General features: G+C 38.8%; 1 protein-coding gene across 9 annotated transcripts in view; it reads left to right on the top strand.

The window, feature by feature from the left end:
* NTNG1 (netrin G1) overlaps positions 1 to 19,102 on the top strand; it is a 371,792-nt gene that overhangs the window by 182,344 nt on the left and 170,346 nt on the right. The window lies entirely within an intron of this gene.

Genomic DNA, 19,102 nt, shown 5'->3' with positions numbered 1-19,102 from the left:
GGACTGTGAAGAAGGCTGAGCGCCGAAGAATTGATGCTTTTGAACTGTGGTGTTGGAGAAGACTCTTGAGAGTCCCTTGGACTGCAAGGAGATCCAACCAGTCCATTCTGAAGGAGATCAGCCCTGGGATTTCTTTGGAAGGAATGATGCTGAAGCTGAAACTCCAGTACTTTGGCCACCTCATGCGAAGACTTGACTCATTGGAAAAGACTCTGATGCTGGGAGGGATTGGGGGCAGGAGGAAAAGGGAACAACAGAGGATGAGATGGCTGGATGGCATCTCTGACTCTATGGACGTGAGTCTCAGTGAACTCCGGGAGTTGGTGAGGGACAGAGAGGCCTGGCGTGCTGCGATTCATGGGGTCGCAAAGAGTCGGATACGACTGAGTGACTGAACTGAACTGAACTGAGTTCCCCAGCCCCCCAGACTCACACACATTTCTTTACACACAGTATACTTCACAGTTTGCCTGTGCCTTCCTGGCTCCTAGGGGCCTGAGTCTGTGACCTTGAATCTAAGTGATTGTTAAGCAATTCAGAGAGCTGTTTACTTGAATACAATAAACTGTGAATTGCAGACAACTAAAAAAAAAATTTTTTTAAAGTTAAGAACAGCAGTTAGATCTGTTTTGTGATATTCGGTCCTATTAAAAGAAATCTAGATCAAGAAAGTACTCCATTTCTTCTTTTTAAATTTGGAAGTTTTACCTGAGTCTTAAAAATTAACAAATCTTACATTCTGCTTTCAGGCTTCCCATTCTTCTTTGGCTTAGTGGTAAAGAATCTGCATGCCAGTGCAGGAGACACAGGAAACACGGGTTCGGTCCCAGGGTCAGGAAGATTCCCTGGAGAAGGAAATGCCACCCCACTCCAGTATTCTTGTCTGAACAATCCTATGGACAAAGGAACCTGGTGGGTTCCAGTCCATGGGGTCGCAAGGAGTCAGACATGACTGACTACAAATTCTACTTTCATCTTCTGATAATACTCTGTATTAATTATTGGTGTATTCATTTATTTTAGCATGAAATATCAATAAAAAAATCATATAATGTTTAGATTTATTTTCAGATTTACTCTGAGGGAGCAAGAACTCTTACTATCTATGAAAGTTTTCATATACCATTATTGACTTTGACAGTAGTACGTATCACTAACGGCTAGAGTCCATCCTGGACAGACAGCAGAAGGAACAAAAGCAGAGGAGGAATGGGGGACAGCCTCTCCATTCTCATGGATTAGAGCTTCATTTTGGTCGAGAATGTCCACCCCAAGTGGTCTCCTTCCTCTCCTGGTTGTCTCCAGACTCATCAGATGTGTGCTTCATCAGTAAATAGGGAGCATATACTTTTAATTTATGTATATTCTTTTGTATAAGAATAAGTTCTTATTTTGCACTAATATGTTTTAAGCATTATGAAACATATCAAAATAAAATTTAAGGCATGAAGTAACACGTGGAAATAGATGTTCCAGTATTTTTTTCAACTCCGGTAATGGGTTACTTTGTATTTGCTTCTTAATTGTATCCACCACAGTGTTCCAAAATCTACTCTATGCAACAGCAGCACAACATCATTTTAATAACAAAAGATTTATTTGTCAAGTAAGTTTGGAAAATGCTGGATTAAATCAGATAGGTGTCCTTGCCATGTGACTTCTCATCCTTAATACAGACTCCCACTGTGAGTTTGAACGAGGGAGACTGTCGATAAGGCTAATATTCCTGTAAGATCCTTTTGGGAATTTCTGCTCTACCTGTTTCCTAGAGATCATCTTTGCTTGCTGTTTGCCATTTTCTTTCCATAGCGTTTCCATATAATCTCCCAAAGATCCTGGACACCAGTTCTCAATCTCTGAATTCTGAGTCTTTCAGTTCACTGACTCTTTTCTTTCCTAAGACCATGTCCTCCCCTTTGCACCCAGAACCTTGTATCTTTTTAAATAAGCCTTGTTTGAGTCATAGCCTCAGCTCTCTTCTTATCCAGGCAATAGTTTTATCTTGGCTTTAGATAAGACTTGTCCGCCTAGTTTCACTCCAGTTTCTAGGATGAATCCTGGTCTCAGGTAAAAGAGATTTAAAATAGATCTACTCCACAAGTTGAAACTTGCCACAAATTTACTCTTCCTGCTTTGTCTTGATCAGGTATAGGAACACTTATTCTGATAACTTTTTATTCCTAGAACCTAGTTCCCACTATATTCCATTGATGATAAGCCAGTGATTGCTAGCCTGCTTGGCATCTGATCCTTTCAAGAACTTTAAACTCTTACTATACAGAGAATATGCTTATCAGGGACTGAAACAAGTAAAGTATCAGTTTGGTTCTGTTCTGGAGCTACAGTAGTGTACCAATATTTTGATTGTAAAAAAAAAAAAAGCTTAGAGTTGGTTCTGTCCACTTTCTGCCACCACTAGCTGCCACTACAATCTTGGCAGTTCACTTAAGTCCCAGTTTCCTTATCTGCAAGATGAGAATAATAATAATAATAATAAAATAACAGTTTATTCCCCCATAGGATTGGTTTGTTTTATTTCAAGAATCAAAAGATTTAATTCATGTAAAACATTGAGAGTAGAGTACTTAGAACAGCCCTAGCATATAATAAATTCACAATAAATGTTAGCTTTTGTCATTATTATTGTTTTAAACAAAACAACATTAGGTATATTTCTGTAGCATTAGGCATTTTTCAAAAGAAAGTTCGGCCTTTTATGTAATTCAATAAAAATCAAACATCTCTGTTTCATTTGAGGGCCCCAAACTGCACGTTGTTTCTGGTTTTAGTATACTCTTAAGTATTGCTCAATACTGATTATTCTTGGTGGTGATGTTGCCTAGTGGCTAAGTCATATCCAACTTTTTGCGACCCCATGGGCTGTAGCCTGCCAGGTTTTTCTGTCCGTGGGATTTCCCAGGCAAGAATACTGGGGTGGGTTGTCATTTCCTTCTCCAGGGGACCTTCAGTTTCCAGGGATTGAACCTGCAACTCATGCACTGCAAGCAGATTCTTTTACTGCTGAGCCACTGAGGACACCCACTGATGATTCTTACCATATGTCAAAATAACTGTCCTGTTCGTTTGCTTTTGTTTACTACTTTTTGTATGGTGTCAACATATCAGACTATACAGAGGCAGTCTCTCTTGGTTGAAAGCATCTTTTTGAAGGCAACACCACAAATACAAACATATTCATCGCTTTTTCATGTTAGCCTGGTGTTTGTTTTGTTTTGTTTGATATTTCTTTTACTATTGATACAATAGCGACATATGACTTGGCCACCAGATGTTAATACATTACTGCATTTAAAGTTTGGCAAAATTTATTTTAAATCTTGGCCTGTCCACCATTCAATAAGTAATATAAATATTTTCCCTCACCCTGTAGGCTCATGAGCCATCAAATACTGTACTAAAACAATACTGATCCTGCAGCAAGGTAAAAAAGAAGGCTAGCAATAAGGACAATGTGATTTTACACTTTAATATCTAAAATTAGATCCAAAGTCCAATATAAAATAATCTAATATTTAAAATTCAATATCTTCTGACTTCTCAGTTCTGAAATCACTTGAGTAGACCAGTGCAATCCATTCAAGACAAGTAGATTTTCCACTGATACGGTCCTGAACTAATATCGAGGAAGATCTGAAATTGCCTAAAATCAATCCTTTTATTGGTTTCTTTAAGGGAAAGTTAACCACAGCAGATTAATGAAATTAGAAGGTGAGGAACAAAGGAGGCATTTATTCAATAATCTTAGTCATAGAACATCCTGGCTACTAACTAAAAAGATTTAGCCAACACATAAGAGAGTTTTTTGCACTGGGAATACATCCTGTGTTTGCAAAATTATAATGTAGATACTTAGCAACTTAGTCCATACTTAACCTTTTTTCATGAGTATGTTTATCTTCTCCTTTCCTACTACATTTATTTGCACTTTGTCATCAAAACTGATCAGACTTAAAAGTGCACTGCCTGATCCTTTTCCCCTAAACTGTTACACCATTTTCCTTGCTTTCATTTTAGACCTCTCCAACGTGTGTTTTGAGCCCCTGCTTCCTCCCCTCCCCTAATTTTTAGAAATCATTCCATCATTCTCTAGTATGATAGTTTCTGCCTCAACTCTCTATTATAACAAGTATTTTCAAGGTCATTGACAACCACTTTCAAGACAAATCAGACGATTTTTCTTATTCCTTATATTCTCTCAAATATGTGGCACTATTAATCATATACTCTTTTTTTTTAACCTCTGGCCTTTTAAAATAAATTTTTTATCAAGGATAGGAATTGCATTTTCTTGGAGGTCATATTAAATTTGTATGTCTCTCCTGAACATATATCATATATTCAGATATCCAGAGTGCCCTAATTTTATATATATATATATATATATATATATAAACTCAAATGTGGGTTGTAAGCTGCCAATAAAATCAGTTGTAAGTAAATGATGTGTTCACATTTATGACCAATACATGAGGTCATCCTTTTTTTAGGGGAGTTGATTAATTCCTACATGATTGGTCCAGAAGAAGTTCCTGCACAAAGAGTAACTCATCCCCTAACCCTAAATTCTGGAATGACATTAATACTGGGGTTGAGGAATTTCTATTTACCTTTCTGAAGGAACTTAAGTGCATCCTTGTTGCAGTTTGATTTTTGACCGTCCCGTTCATATTCTTTTCATGTAATTTTTAAGGAACCTTTTGGTCCTTGTGGCTGCTCTTTGTTTGACTTTCCTAGCCATGAAAAACACAAATCTCAGACAATTCTTCAAAGATTCCCTATTATTCTATTTCTCATCTTAGTCTTTGCTTTCACCAGCAGGTCAGACTGTTTTTCATGCCATCTGTACTCATGTTGCCCAAAGCAAACACGTCCAGGATATCAAGTGCCTATTTCCATTGATGGCAAAGATCATTTCAATCTAAATTACAAGAAGTAGAAGGACCATTATGAATATTCACCTGTCAGAGAGTTGTTACCTTAATCACATCTGGTTGATTGTTTAAACTAGTATTGTCCAAGAGAAATATAAGGTGTTCATATAATTAATTGAAAACATAACAAGGGGGGAACAAACAGGTTAAACTAATTTCAGTGTGTTCTATCTCCCTAGAATATCCAAAATATTACCATTTTAACATGTATCAATATAAAGTTATTAATGAGATACTTTCATTGTTTTGTACTAAGCCTTTGAAATCCAGTGTGTGATTTATACTTACATCACATTCATTTCAGACTAGCTACATTTCAAGTCCTTAATAAACACGTGAGCCTTGTGGCTACTGTATTGGGAAACCTAGGTGTGAACTGTTAAAAGGAAAAGAGAATGGAAATTGAAGAAAATGGATCTATGTTGTTAACTATATTTCAGTTTCTGTGTTACGTGTGGGTTTTCTTTTTCTAAGGTATTAGCTGCTTTAGTTTTTACCTGGGAGTGAGGTGTAGTCTTGGTTCTATACTTGAGAAAACAGAGGCCCAGAAAAGTTAAATAATTTCTCCAAGTTGATTTTGCTCATAAATTCAAGAGTATGAATTCGGTCTAAGGTGTATCTCTTCCCATCTGGGTTTTAATTACTCTGAATTCTGAGTTGACTGGCAGGGTAGGAGGATTATGTTTTTCCCCCTAGATTGGCCAGGTGTGTGTGCTCAGTTGCTCAGTCCTGTGTGATTCTTTGCGACTCCATGGACTGTAGCCTTCCAGGCTCCTCTGTCCGTGGAATTTTTCTAGGCAAGAATACTGGAGTGGGTTATCATTTCCTGGTCCAGGGGATATTTCTCACCAAGAGATTGAACTCATGTTGGCATGTCGGGCAGATTCTTTACCACTGCACCACCTAGAAAGCCCAGATTGGGCATAGCTACTATAACAGGTTTGATTCTGAGTGATAGATAGGGTATTTTCTAAGAGTCATCTGTGGATGTTTTTATATGCTCAATCACTTCAGTCACATCTGACTCTTTGGGAGCCTATGGACTGAAGCCCACCAGGCTCCTCTGTTCATGGTATTCTCCAAGCAAGAATGGAGAAAGTGGCCTGCTGTGCCATCCTCCAGGGGATCTTCCTGACCCAGGGGTCGAACCCAAACCTGCATATCCTGCACTGCAGGCAGATTCTTTACTGTGAGACACTGGGGAAGCCCAATGTTTTTATATTAGTCCACAAACAGCACCCTGGGACCTTGTATAGTTACAACATAAATAATAGGAATGGCATTTTTGCATTTGGATTCTCAAAAGATTGATTTATTCTATGTATTCTATGAAGAGATTAACTTCGCCCCTCCATTTTATTAGCCTACTTTGAAGAACTGACTACTAAACTATTTGGTGGCAATAATTGACTCTGAAGAGGAAGCTTTTAAGAGAAAACAAGTTGGAAAGGTCATAGTTAGAAACAGCAATGATAATAATGCCAGTCATGATGATAATAGTATCCTGGACATTTATTGAGGTTCCACTACGTGCCAGACACCATGCTAAGCTCTTCTGCGTATTAGCTCATTTAATCCTCACAAAAATGCTATGAAAATGTACTGTTATTCCTATTATATAGACCAGAAAACAGAGGCATAAAGAATTCACAGAGGGGTGGGATGTGAATTCTGAGAAACACAGTTCTGTGCTTTTTTTCATTACAGGAGAAGCTGCTACTTCTTGATAAAATAACTATTTGTTCCAATGATCCAGGCTTGAAAATAATGATTTCATCTTCGTCCACCACTGATACCCCCATGCATCACTAGTTTGCAGCTCACATGGCTTATCTTCACATTACTCCTAACCTGTTCCTATTTTTACTAGTTTCTATTTACCTTCCAACGCTTAGTCCTATTCACTCTTCCGCTTGATTTTTTCCCACTTCCTTGTGACTGCTTTGGGAAGGGTAACATAACTTGTTCATTCCTTGGGTTGCAGTTTCCAGCTCTAGTAGTCTCTTGTTGAAAATATGGTTGGTTCCACTTAGCTCCTTAAGAGTATTTACAACTCCTTGCACTGGCTCCTGAGGGCTCTGTTTTGCCTTTTGGACTCTTGGGTCTTTATTTTCCAAACTAGAATAACGTGTAAGAAGGATATTTGAGGAAAACAGACTAGCTGGATTTGTAATGAAGTAGGCAGACAGTGTTGGAGAAGGCAATGGCACCCAACTCCAGTACTCTTGCCTGGAAAATCCCATGGACGGAGGAGCCTGGTAGGCTGCAGTCCATGGGGTTGCTCAGTCGGACTCGACTGAGCGACTTCACTTTCACTTTTCACTTTCATGCATTGGAGAAGGAAATGGCAACCCACTCCAGTGTTCTTGCCTGGAGAATCCCAGGGATGGCGGAGCCTGGTGGGCTGCCGTCTATGGGGTTGCATAGAGTTGGACACAACTGAAGTGACTTAGCAGCAGCAGCAGCAGACAGACAGTATGGATGTGAGAATTGGAAGGCTAAATGAGAAAAATTTAGTGGTTTTGAACTGTGGTATGGAGAAGACTCTTGAGATCCCCTGGACAGCAAGGAGATCAAACCATTCAATCCTAAAGGAAATCAACCCTGAATATTCACTGGAAGGACTGAGGCTGAAGCTGAAGCTCCAGTACTTTGGCCACCTGATGTGAAGAGTCAACTCACTGGAAAAGGCCCTGAAGCTGGGAATGATTGAAGACAAAAGAAGAAGGCAACAGAAGATGAGATGGTTGGATGGCATCAACGACTCAATGGACATGAGTTTGAACAAATTCCAGGAGATAGTGAAGGAGAGGAAAGCCTGGTATGCTGCAGTTCACAGGGTCACAAAGAGTTGGACACGATGTAGCAACTGATGATGGAGAACTTTAAAATATTTTGTTGAACATTATGAATTAAAAATCTTTATGACATTTTAAAAAGTTTTCAGTTACATTGGCTATCAAACTAACATTTTGCAAATGGAACTCTGCTGGGATAGGCAGTGATAGAGGGCAAATCTTTTACTAGTTGTAGATAGATACCTTTTTCACTTTTTACCAGGCATTAAACCTTGGTGTCACCAATGATTCTGTCTTTTTCTTTTTTTCTCCACTTTCAGTCAATCTAATTTCTGTCGAATCTTGCATACCTTTCTATTCACTTCATTGCAGATCCTTGTGCCTCTCAACCTCCAGTCCATTCCCCCTTTCATTATTGAATGTGCTGTGCTGTAGTTATCATGACACTCCACAATTTCTAAGGACATCTCAGTTCCTGTTCTAGATGTCATTGGAAATAGACTCACCTAACTTTAGGTCAGTTCCAGAGTCTTTCTAGTTTCATAATAAGAACTATTGATTTGGAAGTGAAGTTTTGAAGGATTTCTGTAATTAGGAGAGCCATTTAAGCAGTAGCAGATTAAATAAAGACCACTTCCTTCTTTTCCAGCAAAATATATGTGCTTTGTTATTGAACAACAAGAAAGTTGGACAACAGTTTCCACATTTGCACATCTTATATTTTTTCAAGGATTTGCACTACTGAGGTACTTCTGTGCCTGGGTATTTTAAAATTACAACCATCTCTTTTGCAGCTTCTTCCTTCAGTCTTATTTTGTTCTCCATAATTGTCCAAAAATAAATAAAACTCTTGGTATTTAGCTACTCCTGTATACTTAGAAGAATGCTGTGGGTTGGATAAGTAAGGAAAGATGAGGTGAGGAAAAGAGATCGTTGGCTGTAAACTCACTAGGAGAAATACTACTGTGACTGATGGAGAAAAATGAAGATCAAATGAACACCAGGAAAGGACTGGGACATAATTGAAGCTCATGCCATTTGTCTTTGTCCTCCAACCTCACCAGAAGTCCCAGTAACTGTATCAATCACACACAGGCATAATGCACTTGGAGTTGGACTCTGTTTTTTGTTTGACTTTATTCTTTTTTGATACAGCGAATTACACCAAACAAATTCTATCTGCAACTTAGGGAGCTGGGACATTCTTAAAGCTTGGTTATCTGTTTGATCCCAAATCACCAACCTATGAGCAAATCCTTCCCATCTTATTCCAAACTTTGAATCTACTTAATTTATTCTGTTTCCTCTCTGACTTCCTGTTTTTCTGCTTTCCTTGTGTTCTTTTGATCCATAAATTTTTGTTGCACCCTTATTATGTACCAGTTCTCATAGAACTCTAGTGGAGGAGACATAAAAATAAACAACCAGAATTTAATATGATGAGTCATATAATAATGCATATGGTCCACTGTTTATACACATATACTCATAGGTTGGTACGTTCAACTTATGAAGTATGAACTTGAGTGAATTACGAAATAAAAATTACAGAGGCCAGATCTTGAAAGATCTTAAAAGCTGGGAATTTGAATTGTACTCCTGAAGGTAATGGGAAGTCCATTAAAGAGCTTTAAGAGGAGGTATGATACAGTTAGTTTTGGATTTTAGAAAGATTACTGTAGCAGCTAGGTAGAGAATAGATTATAAGAGAACTACATAACCATACCAAGGAGCGAGAACATTTAAGAATCTATTACAGTAACTCTGGGCTTCCCTGGTGGTCCAGTGGTTAAGAATCTACCTTGTAATGCAAGGGACACCAGTTCAATCCCTAGTCTGGGAAGATTGCACATGCCACAGGACAACTAAGCCTGTGCACCATAACTACTGATCCAGTGCTCTAGAGCCCACAGGCTGCAGCTGCTGCAGCCTGAATGCCTGGAGCCTGTGCTTCAAAACAAGAGAAGCCACTGCAGTGAGCAGCTGGCGCACTGCAATGAAGAGTAGTCCCTGCTTGCCACCAATTAGAGAAAGCCTGCATGCAGCAACGAAGACCCACCATAGCCAAAAACCAAAATAAATAAATGAATAAATAAAATACATGACAAAGAAATGATGATATAATTATAAAAATCTATTGCAGTAATTCGGGAGAAGAATATTTTTTAAATTTTAAAATATTAAAGAAAAAAAAAACCTAAGGACAGCATTGGCAGTATGAATAATGCTGTGGTGATGAGTTGCATCTGGAGAACTTGGCTGGTGAACAAACTGAAGAAAAAGAGAAAAATATAAAACGGTCCCCAGGTTTCCTGATTCAGAAATGGAAAATTTTGTGTCATTCTCAGAGTCAAGGAATATAGAGGGAGGAGCATGGATAATGCTAGCTACTATTAATAATTATTGAGCACTCATTGCATGTCAAGGAGATGCTAAACACTTATGTAATTTTATTTCAAATTAACATCATAGAATATGTATTATTATATGAATTTAAAGAAGAATTCAGGGCTCAAAAAGGCAAGTAGCTTGTTCAAAATTATGTAACAACTAAATGGTAGAGCTGGAATCAAACCTAGGCAGCTCTAACCTAGGACGTTGGTTCTTAAACAATACACCAGCATTATCAAAGTATGATCCAGAGGGGATCTGCATCAAAATCATCTAGTAAATTTGTTAAATCATGTTCCTGGTTCACCCAATATATTGAAACCAAATTCCTGAGGAGTGGGACTGGACTTAATGTATTTCTTATACAACTTAAAATTTATATAGCATTGTGTGCATAGTATATATTATGACATGGTGGAAGGAGAGTTACAAATTCACTTTTTAAAAAAACATGGAGATTTTAGTATATGAAGACTACTACCTCGGTTACCATTGGTGGTGGTGGTGGTGGTGGTGGTATTCAGTCGCTCAGTCATGTTCGACTCTTTGCGGCCCCGAGAGCAGCAAATGTTCTCAGGTTGGAATTTGATGAGATGGTTTAAGCTACAGTTCTCAGTCTTGGTAAAGCTTGTGTTGCTGCAACCACTACAGAGTGGTTTAGATATGCAGGAAGGATGTTGGAGTGAATAAATTATCACCCAGCTGAGCCCCTAGACTCTTCCTCCTTCATACTCTTGTTCCATGGTCTTTGACACCTACCTCCAAGTCTGTTACAAGCATGAAAGGTCTCTGTTTTCTTTTCTAAAAACACTTGCAAATTTATTTTTGCATCTTACTCCATTAAATGTCTGTTTTTAATACAAAAATATGTCTATTTATGTACCAAGGGGTGAAACTCCAGGAGCTTGTACAAGGTCATAAGTGACACTGTTTACCTTCAAGAACACCCGATGCTCTCTCTAAAGGCAGGAGGAGCCAACCTGAGAAACATGTGATTTTGTTGCTTGCTTAGGTCTAAACTTCACTACTAAATTGTAAACATTTTATTGTATTAATAATGTGTTTTTTTTACAATATTTTAAAAATAGCAGTGGTACCCAGTAAACAGCTAATGAACTTGGAAGGAGGGCATTTGAAAGAAATAAGGAGTATGAGAAATCAGAATAGACTCACCAAAACCCAGTCACATTTGGATGTCACATTAGAAAGATCCCCTGCCACCTGTGACAATTAAGTGATCTCTTCAACAGAGGACGCTTTGGTCTTCCAATACTCTCTTAAAGATGATGGCTTTCAGAAGATGGACGTCAAGCAGATCTTGGATTTGCTTTCTCATGTGAGAGAAAAATGAAGCAGTTTGGGAGATCAAATCAGATCTTTCAAGATTGAAAATGTTCAAACTAATTCTCACAATGTGTGAAGGTATCAGGATGCAGAACATTCCTACCTTTGTGGTATTTTGCTCACCTTGTTTCTCCTAAGTTACTTAAACTGTTGACAGCCTGCTTCAGCTTTGTGTTATTAAAATTTAAATGTCTGTGTTCTGGTCTATTTTGAGACTATTTGTAAGGCAAAAATATTGTACCAAAGGTTTTTCAGTAGTATTTATTAAGAAAATAAAATTTAAAAAACAATTGCCTTACCTGTTATAATATGAGTTTACTACAGTGTTTTTCAGTAGATATTAGCTTTCAAACCCACTTGATTCTATGAATATATATTTCTTCTTCAGTACATACTAAGTAATGAATTAGATGCTATATATGAATCCATTTTTGTGGTTTGTGGCTTGAGAATTTTATCGGCTCCTTCTTAGAAACTTGGTCTTTTTGACCTCTGCAGCCTTCACCAGTTTGAAAATCCTAACCATAATCCTCTGTGGGGATTTACACAGGTGTCTATTATGGCCCGTAATCTGTGATATGGCTTGCAGCATTCTTCTTGTAGAAAGGTTAAGCCCTCCTGTCTTTATTCCTGAGTAAAAAAGTCCACACGCAGAATTGTCAGTGAGCAGATGGAAACAAGCAACAGCTTCAATCAGGCCTTAAGCCCGTATCTATGGCAGGGAGGAATCTTTGTGATGAGTGAGGGCTTCCATTAGAAACTGGAGTAGTCAGTTTTTAACTTCAGAGTTACAAAAATAAAATTCTTTATCCTGTATCCCACGCTCAGAGTTGGGACTAATGCTCCCCCAAATACACAGGTACTTTTATAATAGCCGTTATGTAACATTTTAGTTGGGACAGTCCCAGGATAATGTTCAAGCTATCTTGTTACCATGTGTAAGCCCTACATTGGGGTCCCTGCCAATCCATAGGGCAGGTTACAAAGTGAAATTGCATTGCCATTTGAAGAAATCTCACCCTTTGTTTCCAAAGGAACAATGGACACCTGGAAACGCCCTGTCTTGTGAGTTTTTCCCATCTGAGGACATAGAGTCTGTCCCCATTGCTGTGGTCATCAAGTGTTTTTCAGTATTGGTGGCACTGATATTTATCTTTCAGATTTCTGGAAAAGATATTCACTATCTTGGATTGTGTGTGCATGTGTGCTAAGTCACTTTAGTTGTGTCTGACTCTTTGCAAACCCATGGACTGTACTCCACCAGGTTCCTCTGTTCATGGGATTCTCCCAGCAAGAATACCAGAGTGGGTTGCCATGCCCTCCTCCTGAGGATCTTCCCAGCCCAGGGATCAAACCCATGTCTCTTATGTCTCCAGCATAGTCAGGTATTTTACCACTAGTGCCATCTGGGAAGCCACTACTTCAGATTTCTCTCTGTTCTCCCTAATGTCAGTAACAAAGCTATATGGCCTGAAGAGGGAACCTCAGCATGACTAACTCAGCATGACTACACAAGCTCCCATACTCAGAGTAGCCCAAGTTTCATCACATAAGTCATAAAGGAGGGGCCTTTCGCCTTTATTAGAGCCAAGGAAGAATCCAGAAGTTCCAAGACCCAAGAAGTTCCAAGAAAGGACTGGGAGTGGGGAATCCCCCCAACCAAAAATTGCCCCTCTGATATAAAGAGATCAATCACCAGCCTCCCCAAAACTGTCCTGCTTGGCTCCCAATGAGCTGTATTGAAAGAGGAGAAAAAGGAGCCATCTCCTGAGGGCGATCACCTAGCCTAGCAGCTAAAGCCTGGCAGCTCATGGTCTGTTTCTCTGAGAGTTGAGCCATGGACTGTGCTACTGGTGTCTTTACCCTTTGAAAACCTTGCATTGGCAAAGCCATATGTGTGTGTGCGTATGTGCGTGTGCATGCCTCTTCGCTCAGTAGGTACAATTCTTTGCACATCCGTAGGCAGTAGTCTACCAGGCTCCTCAGTCCATGAAATTTTCCAGGCAAGAATACAGGAATGGATTTCCATTTCTTTCTCTAGGGGATCTTTCTGACCAGGCATCGAAGCCACATCTCTCGTGTCTCCTGCATTGGCAGGCAGATTCTTTACCAGTGTGGCACTTGACCATACTGATGTCCATTTCAAAATCGCAGTGGAAACAGGTCAGGAGTGCTATCCCAGAATAATGCAGCAGTTTCTGCTCCCCTGGGTTTTGTGTCATTTTTTATTTGTTTGTTTGTTTTTCCACTGTTACCAATGAAACAAACAAGAATGAGCCAGAGGCACATGGTTGCTAGGCCATTCTTTCTCAGTGTTTTTCACGATCCATGTAAGTGTTAACCCAAATGCTTCGCACAGCCACTTGTAAGCACATGCCTGCATGGGATGTAAATTTACAGGTTTGTAGCAAATCTGCCATGAGGATTCTCTATATTTCCAACTGTCATTCCCAATAGTTTGCCAACAGGTTAAGCTTGAAAAAGTAAGTTCACAATGGTAGGAACCACAAGGATTACATTATATACTGCTTATATAGAATTTCCTTTTTTTTTTTTTTTTAACTCTAAAGGGTCTAGCAGATCTTAGGTAAAAGGATGTTCTTTTTAAGTGTCCAGTCCCATCACTTCATGGCAAATAGATGGGGAAACAGTGGAAACGGTGGCTGACTTTATTTTGGGGGGGCTCCAAAATCACTGCAGATGGTGATTGCCGCCATGAAATTAAAAGACACTTACTCCTTGAAAGGAAAGTTATGACCCACCTAGACAGCATATTAAAAAGCAGAGACATTATTTTGCCATCAAAGGTCTGTCTAGGTAAGGCTATGGTTTTTCCAGTGGTTGTGTATGGATGTGAGAGTTGGACTGTGAAGAAAGCTGAGCGCTGAAGAATTGATGCTTTTGAACTGTGTGGTATTGGAGAAGACTCTTGAGAGTCCCATGGACTGCAAGGAGATCCAACCAGTCCATCCTAAAGGAGATCAGTCCTGGGTGTTCATTGGAAAGACTGATGTTGAAGTTGAAACTCCAATACTTTGGCCACCTGATGCGAAGAGCTGACTCATTGGAAAAGACCCTGATGCTGGGAAAGATTGAGGGCAGGAGTAGAAGGGGACGACAGAGGATGAGATGATGGATGGCATCACCGACTCAATGGACGTGAGTTTGGGTAGGCTCCAGGAGTTGGTGATGGACATGGAAGCCTGGAGTGCTGCAGTCCATGGGGCTGCAAAGAGTTGGACACAACTGAGCGTCTAAACTGAACTGAACTAACAGAGGGAAGACACTTCTGTCCATAGAAACAGTAAAAACATATCTAAAATTTTCTTTATTCCTCTAAGTTCTGAAAACACATTAAAGAAGAGTAACAGCATTCGACTTTGGCTACAAAGTGCTAATTAATAACTACCTTCATTTCTCTCAGTAGTAAAATATTACATTATTTTTTAAATGAAGCTAAGCATCACAGTCTTCTAATTGTTATACAAATATTGAATATTTAGCAGCAGTGTCTGTTTAATTATTTAGACATTTCTTAATAGTGTAAATATTATCAGCATAGCCATAAATATTTTCTGCTTTGTCCATAGACAATCAGCTAAGGATCTGTTCCTTGTACGACTTAAATTAAGATCTATTTAAGACTGCCTGCTGGCCACAAAATAATTACTTACACTTGCAAATGCCTGAATCTGTTAGTTTTAGCAGCTAGAAGTGTTCTTTGCTCTTGCAAGTAAGAAGAAGTTGTTTTTCTTATATAAATTTTATTGTTGATTGTATTAGAGAGGATTAGGGTGTGGTTGAAATAGTTGAAATTTTAATTAATGTAATCCCTTTAACAGCAATTGTTTTCATGTTGATAATTCTCTATAACAACAGTACTACAGATCACACCCTTGTGAAATATTTACACTAAATATTTTAGCATATAATCTCTCCTCCAGCTTTGTCTTTCTAGAATTGTAAGATTTTCAGCTTTGGCTTTCTTCTTTTCCTCTCTCACCTAACATGCAGGGTTTCTTCTTAGGGAACCAGAAGGACTTTTTTTTTCCCTCAGCTAATTTTCTGTCAATGTCATTATCTCTAGTAAGTTATGTTGTTGTTGTTCAGTCACTTAGTCCCGTGCCCGACTCTTTGCAACTACATGGACTACAGCATGCCAGGCTTCCCTGTCCTTCTGTATCTCCTGGAGTTTGTTCAGATTCATGTCCATTGAGTCAGTGACGCTATCCAACCATCTCATCCTCTCTTGCCCCCTTCTCCTCCCGCCCTCAATCTTTCCCAGCATCAGAGTCTTTTCCAATGAGTCAGTTCTTCACATCAGGTGGCCAAAGTATTGGAGCTTCAGCATCAGTCCTTCCAGTAAATATTCAGGATTGATTTCCTTTAGGATTGACTGGTTTGATCTCCTTTCAGTCCAAGCGGCTCTCAAGAGTCTTCCCCAGCACCACGATTTGAAAGCATCAATTCTTAATGGTCATCAAATCGTTAATCTCCTAAAAGAGCATGGATGCTATGAAATATGAATAGTTCAATTTTTTATGTTTGGGTTTTGGTATCTGCATTCATTAGTGTAGTTTTCCATTTGAAATGATTTGTTTACTGAATGATTTTAGTAAATCGTTGTGCTGCTAAAATTATCTCTAGGAATAGAGTCATATAAAGTATGAAATTGTCATTTTGGTTAACCTCTGATTGTCTCCTGTGTAAACTGGGAATTGCTCTTAATCTGCTCAAATGTTGTATTGTTCAGGTGAGATTTTCTCTCACCTCCCAGTATAAAATTACAATCAGTATCCTTTCTCCAACACCATTCTCTCCTCCAATTTGCTTTATTTTTCTGTATAGCAGTTATCATCATGTAACATTATGAAGCATTATATATCGGATTTTTGTTTTTGTTTTTTTTAGTACATCTCCCTTGACTAAGATGGAAGCTATTCTAAAAGCAAGGACTTGGATTTGTTTAGTGTTATATCCTGAGAGCCAAGACAAGTGCCTTAAATATAGTAATACTGTAAGCAGTCAATAATTACAGCTTTTCTCTCAATTTCTCTGGTGTCTAAGGCACCAAATCAGTGCAAAGAAATGAAAATTTCCCCTCTTCCCAGCATGCATTTTGATAGCTGACAATTGGATGTAAGAGTAAGCATTTATCCTGGATTCGCTGTCTTCTCAAGCCAAGTGGAAGCATGTCCCTCTGGAACAGAAGCAAAGAGTACAAGATTTGGCTACATCTTCATTAATGAACTAAAGCTTTAGGTTGTGCCCTGTTGGTTGGCATCCCATCCATGTGCTTACAATTTTAAGAGTAATACAAGCAGAGAATCTCAAAGGATGCTCTCTAGAACTCTACTTATGTGGTATACAAGTAGGGATTGCTAAAACAAAAAAGAGTTCCATGGTCAAATAAGTTTCTGAAACTGGGTAGTACATGAAGCTAAGGAAGGTTCTTAATATCAAGGCCTCTCAGAGATATGATAATGCTCATTAGGGCTCTCCAAGCCAAGAAGACCTGAGGCTTGGTCATAGGTTCTTCGATTCTGCCAGCCTACTCTTGTTCCCATAACTAGGTTCCATATAGGGAGCGCCATTGACTTAGGAGTTGAAAGGGCCAGATCAGGTGCAGAGAAAGTGGGTTCCGGCTCCACCACTTACTCACTCTGTTATATGACCTTGGGCAAGTTGCTTAACACTTCTCTATGCCTCAATTTTCTCTTCTGTAAGATAGAGAGGAGATGAAAAGGATTACCCAGCATAATACATGTAAAGCAACTGGTCCATAAATGCTAAATAAATACAGGGTATTGTCAACACTTTTTATCAGAGGTGGAAATGAGTGCTTCTTAAATATATGTCTTCAAGCATATTTTTTTAAGACAGGCTTATTATTACTGAACCAAACCCAGAATCAGCTAGCTGTGCCTTTTTTTTTTTTTTTTGTCCCAGCACCCTGTCTCCATCTCAGAAGCTCTGTGTATCTGAGTGGAAGTGGAAGAAATGCTGTCTTTCAACAAGACTTAATACAAATGTCTGATAACTCACTTTGGTGTATCCCGCAGAGTTGATTTCCTGTGTTTCAGTATCCTTGACCTCAGATGAAGACACTTTTGTCAGGAGAAAGGTGGTAGCATCCATGTTAATGATTGTGCAGATGGCTACATGCTGGTAAATTTTGAAGTGACCATATTTTTTCAGTAAATTTCAAATGAAGGTGTGATTTGTGTAAATCTGACCCCTTCCAGTAAAATGTGCATTTCCATATATTTAGAATTTATAAATCCTGACAGATTCCACAATATTTATAGCCCTCCATAAAAAGTCTTTGCCAGTTTGCAGAGCTATGCATTTGGCTCTCTGGTATGCTTAAAAGAGTTTAAATAATAATAAATTTGGTGATTTATTCCACCTGGAACAGAAACTGATTCCCCCCCTTGGCTCATTTTGAAGGGGATACTATAAATAGTGCCGCAGACGCTGGGATCAGGAATAGGATATTGAAATTCGAGAGAGAACAGAGACATTTCCACTATCACTGATGCCTTGAATATCTTTTTAAAACAGTTCTGTTCCTCAAATAATGTACCTTCTCTCCTTTCTCCTGCCCCTTCTCAGTTATACTCAGACCCCCAAACTTGTTGCCAGCTTTAGGATTCAGTTGCATTAATGGGAAAGAGAGAGTGAAAGTTTTAGCTGACTAGGTAGGAGGAAATTGCCTCTAGGGAGGCTGAAGCAAGTCTCCAATGTTCATCTCATATTTCAAAGGAGTCAGCCAGTAACTGAGCATCGACGTCTAAAGTGTAAATTCATTATTTGAGACTCAGCTTATGCATCCTGTAGATATGATGGAAAGCTCCTAGTTCATGAAAAAGAAAAAAGAAAAAAAAAAAAAAAAAAGCCTAAGAACAATGTCAGAGGATCGAATCTTTTACCCATCTGCGGTTAAAATTACCCAGTACAGGATAATAGAGAAATACCTGAATAGTTGACTCCAAATGATACCATTTTTAAAAAACAAAAAATGAAACCCAAATTGGGAAGCCAATTGTTTGATGTGGTATCAGTCTACTGATAAAATCCGAGAGCAGCCATTTAGTTTCACGTAAGTGGTGTTATAACTTGTGATATGACAAGGAAACTTATTTTCAGCTTCTTGTTGAGGTGGAATGTGAAGGAATTAGCCTTTGTGTGAAAGAAAATAATAATAATGGCTAACATCCATGGAGAGCTCACTGTGGGCCAGCACAGAGTAAACACATCAAATGACTGTGACTCTGTAAAAACCTTCTAATTAAGTGCTGGCTTTTCCTCTTCTGATAAGTTGGAGCACACCCCCGCCCAAAGTCTTTCCTGGACAATCCCCTTGCCTCTAGCTAATAGGATGGCAGATGTTTGGACCAAGCCCCAGAGCCTGGAGTGTACCACATTTTAATGATTTGTGGTGAACAAAGTAAATGCTTTAAAAGCAAGCTTTTTGAAGCAGGGACCCTGTTACGAGTGATGGATTTGAGGTGAATCAAAAAGAAGCTGAATGTTGTATGGGGGTATTGTCTCCCAAACAAATCTATGGTTCATTGCAAATTCTAAAGCTTTACTTGAAAAATGACTTTTTAAAAA

Source organism: Bos indicus, chromosome 3 (genome assembly GCF_029378745.1).
Source record: "Bos indicus isolate NIAB-ARS_2022 breed Sahiwal x Tharparkar chromosome 3, NIAB-ARS_B.indTharparkar_mat_pri_1.0, whole genome shotgun sequence".
Taxonomy (NCBI): domain Eukaryota; kingdom Metazoa; phylum Chordata; class Mammalia; order Artiodactyla; family Bovidae; genus Bos; species Bos indicus.
Note: the sequence above shows the minus strand (reverse complement) of the source record. Positions and strands in the feature narration are given on the sequence as shown.